Below are 9,494 nucleotides of genomic sequence, written 5' to 3'. Positions count from 1 at the left end.
ACTCCTCCCCTTGTCCTATCCCAATCTGCCCATTTAAAAAGTCACTCTCCCTTTTTAAATAAGTCCCCTTTAAGTACTTGAAGGTACTCTATGTATAGTCTCTTCAGAGCCTTCTCCAGACTGAACAGCCCCATCTCTCTCAGCCTGTTTTTATAGCAGAGGTGCTCCAGCCCTCTGAGCATCTTTCTGGCCTTCTGCTGGACTGTCTCTAAGAGTCTCTCTTCTCTCTCTCATGTCTCTCTTCTGCTGGACCCCAGAGCTGGGCACAGAACTCCAGGTGGGGTCTCACAAGGGCAGAGTAGAGGGGCAGGATCCCCTCCCTCCACCTACTGAAAGTGCTGCTTGTGATGCATCCATGAGAACCCCTAAATCCTCATCAGGGCTGCTCTCAAGGAGTTCTCCCTGTCTCTACTCATGTCTGGGATTGCCCCAACCCAGGTGTTGCAGATGGCCTCACTCCTAGCAGGTCCTGGAGCAGGACAAAGGGACCTCTGCTGCAGGGCTGTGCAACCTGCCCAGTGCTGGCCAGTCGTGTAGCTGGTGCCCCTGAAACCTTGCAGGTCTTGTAGGCCTTGCAGGGGAAGAGAACACCTTTTATAGATTGGTTTAGCTCCTGGGGATGAAAGGTATTCTATGAACTTAAATATTAAAGCAGCCCTGGATTATTCATTAAGCATCAATTATCATCATCACATTTACTGTCAGATGTTTCAACGCTGCTATTCTGCTCTAGGAGGGAACATATTTTTAGGCTGGTTTCCGAAGGAAGGATGTTCTTGGAGACAGTTGTGCCATGTGCTTGTCTGTCTGTCCTCACAGAGTCTGTGAGGACACTTCAGCCTAAGTTTTTGTCAGGTAGGAAGTCTCCACACACTGTGTTGCTGCAGATAAATTACCCAAGGGGATGGTGGGGAGCCCCCCAGACCCAGCTACTGGTGTGGGTGCAGGAAGAGCAAGCACCTGATGGTGCAAGAGAAGCTCCAGGCAGGGCAGCTCTGCTGCCAGCACTGGAGAGCTCAGCCATGGGACACAACACTGTGGGAAAACTCAGCTTCCTGAACTCTGCTGCCCGCTGAATAATTTACACAAATACCTGCCAGCTATGAATCGGCTCCTTATTCCTTATTCCATTCTTTCTGCCACTTCTGCCTCCCCTTGTTTGTGCTTTTATAGCATTACAAAGTTGGAACAAGCTTTGGTTTAACAATAAAGGCAGCCTCATCTGCAAAACAGGATGTTCCAAAATAAGATCTAATTTTCCTCTGTGAGAACCCAAGGCAAAAGTAAATTGATATCCACTCTAGAGGAAAACACAAACAAGGACTTATTATTTATCATTAAAACATCTTTAAAAGGCTCTAGAGCCCTAAAAGCAAAAGTTTGATGCTGTATAAAAGAATTATGTTTCCGAGATGTATCAGTTCAATAATTAAAACAGCATCTATGAAATATAAATGTAAGATATTAATAAATTAAATTAAATTAAAGCCACTGAAAGCCAATTATCTTGTAAAAGATCTCTGATAGCTAAACTAATGAGATGTAGAAAGATTAATTTAGATCCATTTTGGGAGGTGATTATAAATTGCTATAATGCCACATCCAGTTACTAGGTTGTTATTGAAACCTGTGAAATACATTTGGAAAGGTTTTTAAATATTCAGGATGAAGTAGAAATTAGAAAGGAGTTAGAAATAATTAAAAATTAGCTGTCTTGTCACATTGCAGCTTTAATCCTATTACCTCTTCTAGTTTACAAAGCTTCAGGTGTCTCTCAAAGCATTGATTTGTGGGGACGGTGGGGTTTATGATCAGGGATTTATTTGTTTTAATAACTGCTGAACTTCAAATATTTTTCTGGTTTTGCTTATTTGAGGGATTGTATGTATGATTCTATGTAGGATTATCGCCCTTGCTGCCAGCACTGCTTGATGGATTTCTTTGGCCATAGGGCAGGACAGGCCATCACCCACGATCCCATTGAGCCCACTGCTTTCCTTGCAGCTCCTGGTGAAAATGCTGAGGAGCGTCAGTGATGGTATTTTTGGTCAGGGTGAAGCACAAGGCCTTTGCTCCTCTACTTCTCCGGGTGTTGTAGCAAAACACAGAACTCTTGGGAAATGCAATAGGGTGATGGTGGTGCAATGCATGCCCATAACCCATGATCTATGGTCTTGCCACTGCCAGAGGTTGGCCATGAGGTCAACCAACCCTGTTTTGGTTGGAGAAAACTCTTGGAGAGTTTTGTCTAAGGACTCAGGGACCTCACCCATCAGTGCTCAATTTTGCTTCCCCTGCTCCAAGGGGTGCCAAAAGGTCTCCAGCAGCTTGGCTTGGCTGTATTTTTACAGAGCAGCAGGAGCACAGCAATCTCTCCCTTAGCCAGGAGGAAAATTGCAGGTAGGGAAGGGCAGTGGGGCCTTGAAACCTCTGGCACAGGGTGATAGCGGCAGCCCCGGCGCTGCGAGCTACTCCCCCATGGGCAGCTGCTGTACCCATGGGAACGTGGCCTTGGGGCTGGCAAACTCCCCTCACGGGCAGCAGGAGGGTGAGGAGCTGTTCTGCAAGGTGTGCACGGCTCTGCCTGGAGGATCAGTGCCAACATCAGCGGGGGCAGGGGAGCAGGGCGAGGGGAGCCTCAGGGGCAGCACACAGACACCCCGGGCGGACTCCAGCAGAGGAGGAGGAGGAGGAGGAGAAGGAGGCAGAATCCCACCAGCAGCAGCACCCTGGAGAGGCAGGCAGAGGGGTTCCATCATCAGCATTGTGCTCCTAGGAGGTGGAGGACTTGTGCCAGGACGCCTGCAGCCATCCTCGGGCAGCAGAGGGGTGAGCATAAACTGGGGAAAGGCCTAGCAGACAAGGGCGGGGGGATGATACTGAGAAGGGATTGTTTTTCCCTTTTATCTCCTTTTTCTCTAATAGTCTAGATAATATCATCCAGCACTGCAAGTGGACTGATTGACACTCTTTGATCAGGCTGTTAGAACTGTGAAATAGTCAAACAGCACCTATGTGAGGTGTGTATCTCCAGCCCACGTAAAGGCACAAGCTGTGGTGCACAGAACCAGCAGAGAAGGCAGCAGCCCTCTGGGGAGCCCTTATGGCATTTTTGTGAGTAGCCCTTCTGAGAGAGCCTTTTTTCAGATGCCATCCTGTGGCAGTCAGAGACAACCAGCAACAAGGCTACTCTGTGTTCACATAGCCTCAAGTGTCTTGCTCAAAGAATAGCACCTGGTTTTGGGGGCAACACAGACTAGTTGAAAATATTGAAGTGAGGAATCCAGAAGGTTTGAGGGCCTTCTTCCTTCTGCCTAGGTATGAGAAATCTTCAAGGGATGCCTCTAACCATCTTTGAACAGAGGAATGAAAGCTCTCTGCCTTGTCTGTGAGAAGAGATAAATTAGAAATCCCTGCTTAGGGGATTTCTTGTTTGAGAAAACCTTCTGGAGGGAAGAAGTACACTAGGAAAACAACAGAGGAGCAAGTCCAGATTTGGGTGAGGCTCTGCCATCTTCTTTCAACCTGCTTGAGCTGTAGATTGTAAACGGACCTTTCTGTAAAGTCTAGAGACCTTTAGGGAAGACAAAAAGATGTCAGAGCTGGAAAATTGGGTTATTCAGTGGGGAAAAAACCCCTGGGGTCCAAACTCTTGCAGAAGTATGCAGCAGGCTGATCTAGAGTTTTCCAAATTAAAAGAAATGACCAAGTGTAAGCTTTTCTCCCAAAAATCCTTAAAATGTGCAGGAGCATGGGCAGTGTGGTTAGTTGCCAAAAGCTTAGCAGAAGAAAAACAGGCGGCCCAGGTAGAAATTAAGAACCTAAAGGAGGAAAACAAGAAACTGAAAGAAGAAATAAAGGCTCAGCAGCTTAAACTAGAGGAGGGTATAACTCGAGAAGGAGCTGTGGCCGTGGAACAAGTGCGAAGTGTTCTCCAGTATCAAGAGGCGTGTGAACAAAAAAAGGCCATTTTGAATGAAAATCAGGCATTGAAGGAAAAAGTAGCCATCAGTACAAAAGCTGTAGAGGAGGCACAAAGAACAATCCAATTACTGGTACAAAAAATACAGACCCTGAAAGACAGGAGCACAGACCACCAGGCCTGTGAGGTCAAGATGGAAAAGTTAAAAGCTGCATTAGAGGCGAAGCACGGGGCTGTCGTGGCCCCTACAAAATCCCCCCTTCAGAGGGATGATGAGCACTGGGATGGAAAGGAGCGGGTTCATCCAGAAGGCAGCCCCTCCACAGGGGAGTGTAAGCTTGCAAGCCCACAGTCAGTAGTTTTTGAGAGGCCAGAAAGATTAAAAGCAAATCGTGTTTCACTTCCCTGTGCTCCAATGGCTGGGGAAAGGGAGAGGGGAGTAGCGGAGCAGGGCAGTGAGAGGAACGAGCAGCCACAGGCAGGACAAGTTATCACGGAGGGAACAGCCAGCCCTTGCCCAGCTCCTCGCCAGCTCAAACCCAGGAGCACCCCGGGGAGGAGAGAGCAGCCGGCAGGCGGTGTCTGGCCGAGGGAGGACAGAGGGGGATACGGGAGAGGAAGGGAAAACCCCAGGGATGTGCGGGAGCCGGAGGTGCCGCAGACCCCCGCCTCTGCCGCTGTGAGCCCCCCGAGCCCCTCCGCGGGAAAAGGGAGGAGAGGGAGGTGGCAGGGCAGGAGGCAGTGGCAGTACGGTGCAGCCCCCCGATTCGTGGTACAGAACACCATGGCCAGGAGGGAGTTAAGCACGATGCGAGTGGACATCTGGAGGGAGCTTCGGGGCCGGGGGGAGGACATGGCCCGCTGGGATAACGCTCCCACCAGGGTTTTGTTGGATCGCCTGCTGGAGATCAGCCGGAGAAGAGAGGGAAGCGAGCCCGGGGCTCCTGCCCTCCCTGTCATGGCCTGAGGCAGACAGAGCCCCTCTTCCCCGGGCTCGTGGTCAGCCCAAAGGCGGATCACTGGGGAAGGCTCCCACACCTGGGGGCCATGGGAAGCAGAGCCCACCAGGTATCATTATCATACATGGCACACATAAAGCTGCGGCACCAGACCGCCTCCAGAGCACACCGAGAGGGCTCCTCTGGGGAGAGAAATGCAGGAGGAGTGAAGTGTTAGGGGGTTTGGGGTTTGCTTATTTTCACAGGAGAAACACAGAGGGAAAAGTTGACTTTTCCAGCAGGAACAAGTCCGGGCTGCAGTAAAGCAGAGGCTGCTTGAGCTCTGCCACAGCCACCCCAGCGCCCACTCTGCTGCGCTGAGTCTGGGCAGGGGGGTCAAATACTGCTCAGACCAAGCTAGCAGAAGGTGTTTTGGGAACAAAAGAAGGCCTTTAGGACTGATAAAACACTGGAGCTGTGATCCCAGCTGGGCTGCAGTGTTTGTGAGCAGTGATGTGCAGCGGTAGGACTGGGAATGAGCTCTAGGTGCGGAGGGATGTGCAAGAAAGGTTAAAGTCCCAAGCATGGTATAAACCCTGAGGATGGAGCAAGGAGGAAAGAATAAGATCTGCTTTCTGGGTCTTCTGTAGGCAATTCAAAAGGGTTTGGATTTAGGAAAAAAGCCAATTATTTAAAAAAAATAATACCTGCCTGTTGTCAGAGGCCAAGCAGAGAAACCAAGAGGTACAAGCAGAGTAAATTCAAGAGGTACCAACAAAATGAAGCAGCTCATGTTTAGAATTAGTATTGTTTAATTCAGTAGTGTGTTCTCACATAAGGGTGTGGAAGTACGTGAAGCTGAGAAATTTAGGAGTGGTATTAAAAAAAAGGGAAAAAAGATTGAAACAGAGGAATGTGAACTAATTGCTACCAATGCTTAAAAAGTTACAAGCTTGAAAAGTGGCAGATTATGTATGTACCTATAAAATTTTGAGATGGTTATTAATGATAAAATATTCTAATTGACTTGGGACAGCATTCTCTCTGAAAGCAAAAAGTTAAATCTGTGATGCATGGTTGGTGCATTAACACCTGCATTTTTTTCTTAGAGTGGAGAAAAAGAGAAGTAAAAAAAATTAATTAAAACCACCTAAAATGGTAAAATACACACATTAATGTAATATTTTTTAATTAAAATATAAAGTTCTTCTGTTACAGAGATAATATGGAATCAGCTGAAGCAGTTACGATGGAGGCCTGGTGAGCAACTGTTTAAAAACATAACCTAATAAATTGTATAAAAATATGTGAAGAAGCAATTTATTAGATCCTTAATATCATCAAAAGTTGTATGGGTGTACATGTTTTCTACCTTGTTTAACTGAGATAACTATTCATAACAATCTTTGCTGTTTGTCTTCCATAGGTAGCACAGAAGAATAAGTAACAATTCTGGATACTGTTAATTGTATCATGCTTAGTGCTTGCTTGCTTGCTTTTATTTTGCTTTATTATCATACATGCATAGATGTGTGGAAAAATATAGCCTCCTTTTTTTAGAACAGTTGCTATTACTGAAGCTCAAATAAGAGAAAAGAATTAACAAACTGTGGTGACAAGGAAAAAGTTGATCCATTTTAAAGTGATAACCGTCTCCAAATAAGAGAAATCTAGTTTCCTTTGATGAGTATGGGCATAACTCCTGTTATTGACAGTGATCCCAACTGACAAAGACCTGTATATGTGAAACAGGAAACACAGGGCTGAAAAACATAGTATTTTGAAATACTACGAGAAGCAAAGATGAAAAAATAAAGTGTAGAAAATTTTAGTAGGGTGAGTTATATTTCAAAAATATATACACTTAGTGTAGCTTTGCACAGTTTTTCGTTTAATTTAGAGCACCTATGTATAAACTGATGGTGCTGGGATAGGTAGAAAACTAAAAGTCCCCAGTGATGGAGATATCAAATAATTGCATACATGGATGATACATGTAGTGTGTTGATGAAAAAATTTATTTTGTTATGGAGGAGATGAGGAGGTGACTTTAGACACTGCCAGCAGGTTTCCTAGGATGAGAGCTGCACAGTGATCCTGTCAAGCAGCCCAAAAAGGTGGAGTGCTCCTAGCTGCCTCTCTGGAGGGACACCAGCAAGCAAGAAGCACTTACACATGCAAATTGCTTACAGAAAGATAATCAGTTAAGAACTGGGTCTAGCCAGAGGTGAATAGGAAATATACTCTTTGGTTTCCAGTGGGAATGTAATCACTTATACAGGATCTAGCTGTGTTTGTGTGTATCTCCAGAATCCAGAAATCACCTCTGCATGTCTAAGCTGTCTGGTAATGCATGACTGTTTAATGTAACTTCAATTTAAATGCATGATTTTAATGACACAATAGTTTTAGAAGTGGACTAAAATTGCTAGAAACTTTTTAGCTGTGTATTGAACAAAGAAACTTTCGAACTGTGTATGTTTGGGCTAGGTTTTGATCAGTTGTTGCAGATTAAAGCATCTACCTGCAACTTCTGTAGTCTCACAGGTACCAAAGCAAGGTTTGCAGTATGTCACAAAAATGAGCAAGTTGCTCTTACTAAAAAAAAAAAAAAGCAATAAAATATGCTGGCCATCATCCTTGGTGTAAATCCTTCCTTGTTGGCACTGCCATCACCTACTGGTGTTTTTAACTAGGCCGTCAAGTCTAGAAGTGTAATCCTGGGAATTGCAAGAATTCGTTAAATTGTGAAAACTATTAAACTGGCTGTAAAAAAAAATATGTAAACCAAGCAGCAGCCATGCACCGAAGTCAAGAGCCACAGGCCACCCTCAGACCCACACGAGGCAAGACCAGGTAGGAAAGAGCAAATGCCTCCAAGAAGATCAGCTGCTCGGTCCTGATGAGGAGCCTTGAGCCACAGGAGGGTTTGCAATGTCCTTGCTGGACTCGTGTGTGATGGCTCACACCCATGGGGTGGCAGAGGGGGTCTGTTCACCCCATGAACAGCACATGAAACACAGCCTGGCCACTGCCAGAAACACCTCAGGCCATTTACTAATGCTGCAAAACCTGAGAGAGAGGTCTGTGAACCTTGCTTTGGTTGGGACATGCAGGGACCCAGCAGCCCCAGTGCTATGAACTACTCCTCCCAGGCAGCTGCTGCATCAACAGGAACGCGACCTCGGGGCTGGGAAACATGGCTCACAACAGCCAGGAGGGCCAGGAGCAGCTCTGCAAGGTGTGCACAGCTCTGCCTGGGTCAGTGCAATGCACCCAGCTCTGACGGCCGAGGGGCACTGCGAGGGGAGCCTTAAAGACATGGTAGAAGCAGCTCCAGGTGGACTCCAGCAGAGGAGGAGGCAGAATCACCATGATCATCTTCCCACCATTGTCACTGTGCTGCTGGAACAAAGGACTTGATGGGCCCATGACACCTGCAGCTGTCCCCCTTCTCCTGGGGACAGACAGCACCTCTGAATCTGGTACCCTGGGAGTGGAGGGCTGAGCAAAGCCCGGGGAAAGCTGCAGCAGTAAAGTGCTCTTATGTGTTAGTTTTGACCCTTTCTCTCTAACACTCTAGGTGATATTGTTTATCATTTTTAGCATCATTGTAATTGATGACTCCATGTTCTCTCTGAGCACACTTTTTAAAGTAAAATTTTTAAGTAGACTAACAATAAATTAAACGTCTTCTCATACTAGCTGTGTTTCTCTAGCCAACAAATGGCAAAAGTAGTGGTAAAACAACATTGGCTTCCATAAGGGAAGTATTTTCTAAGCTGAAATAATGATGGTGAGAAAGATGAGCATCCAAAGATAATCTCAGAGAACTGGGTCTAGTTAAGTGTCTCCGTTGTCTTTCCAGGCTACACCATCAAGCCTAGGCCTTCTTGGCCTTTTTCTGCAGTGCTGCCACTTGCTCAGCAAGTGATGAAATGATCTCTCTGCTCACAGGGCAGCTAATTCAGTGAAATACCCAATTTCCGAAGCACAGCCTCACAGATACTGAAAACCAGTGTGCACCAGCCCCTTCTCTGAAGCTAGCAGCCCACAGCATCCTATCTCAGGTATTTTAGGATGTGTACAATGTTGTTCAAACAAAGAGCAAGCTGCTGGCTCCTCCATCCCACCAGGGAATAACTAGAGAACAAATCTGGGTCAGGTCAGAAGAGCAACCATTGATTTACAAAAGCTATGGGAGAGAAACAGGTTCTGCTGCTGTGAGTGCTGTTTGCAGGAAGGATAGAAGGTTTACACTCCCTTAGAGGTGCTGTGTGAAAGACAAATAGTGGGGTACAGATTGTACACGTCTGTCACACACACAGGGCTGCCAGACCACTCGTGGCCAGGCTGGATTCTTTCTTCAGCACAGGAACTGGTTTAACACAGAGGTTACACAGTGATTACTGCTTCAGGAGACAGGGTGGAGGTTCAGCCAGGGAGCTATTTACACCCTAGCATTTCTACTTCCACAGTCCTCCAGAAGTTCTTCATGGCAACCAGCAGTGCAGGGGCAGTGCCCATTAAATGGGAACACAGAGCTGCTGGCAGCTATGATGTGGGGTTTGTCCCTCAGGAAGATGGTGACACAGACTTCACGCTGTGAGACACAAATGCTGCACCACAGATCT

The 9,494-nt window shown here is 46.6% G+C and overlaps 1 long non-coding RNA gene across 1 annotated transcript; it reads left to right on the top strand.

Moving 5' to 3' along the window:
- Positions 1-3,430: 3,430 nt before the first annotated feature.
- Positions 3,431-8,561, top strand: LOC117244155. The gene is made up of 2 exons (XR_004496712.1): positions 3,431-3,499; positions 6,079-8,561. It is a non-coding gene; the product is annotated as an uncharacterized LOC117244155 (long non-coding RNA).
- The last annotated feature ends 933 nt before the right edge of the window (positions 8,562-9,494 follow it).

The sequence above is a fragment of the Parus major genome, chromosome 3 (assembly GCF_001522545.3).
Source record: "Parus major isolate Abel chromosome 3, Parus_major1.1, whole genome shotgun sequence".
Classification (NCBI taxonomy): domain Eukaryota; kingdom Metazoa; phylum Chordata; class Aves; order Passeriformes; family Paridae; genus Parus; species Parus major.
This window is presented reverse-complemented; position numbering and strand designations above follow the sequence as displayed.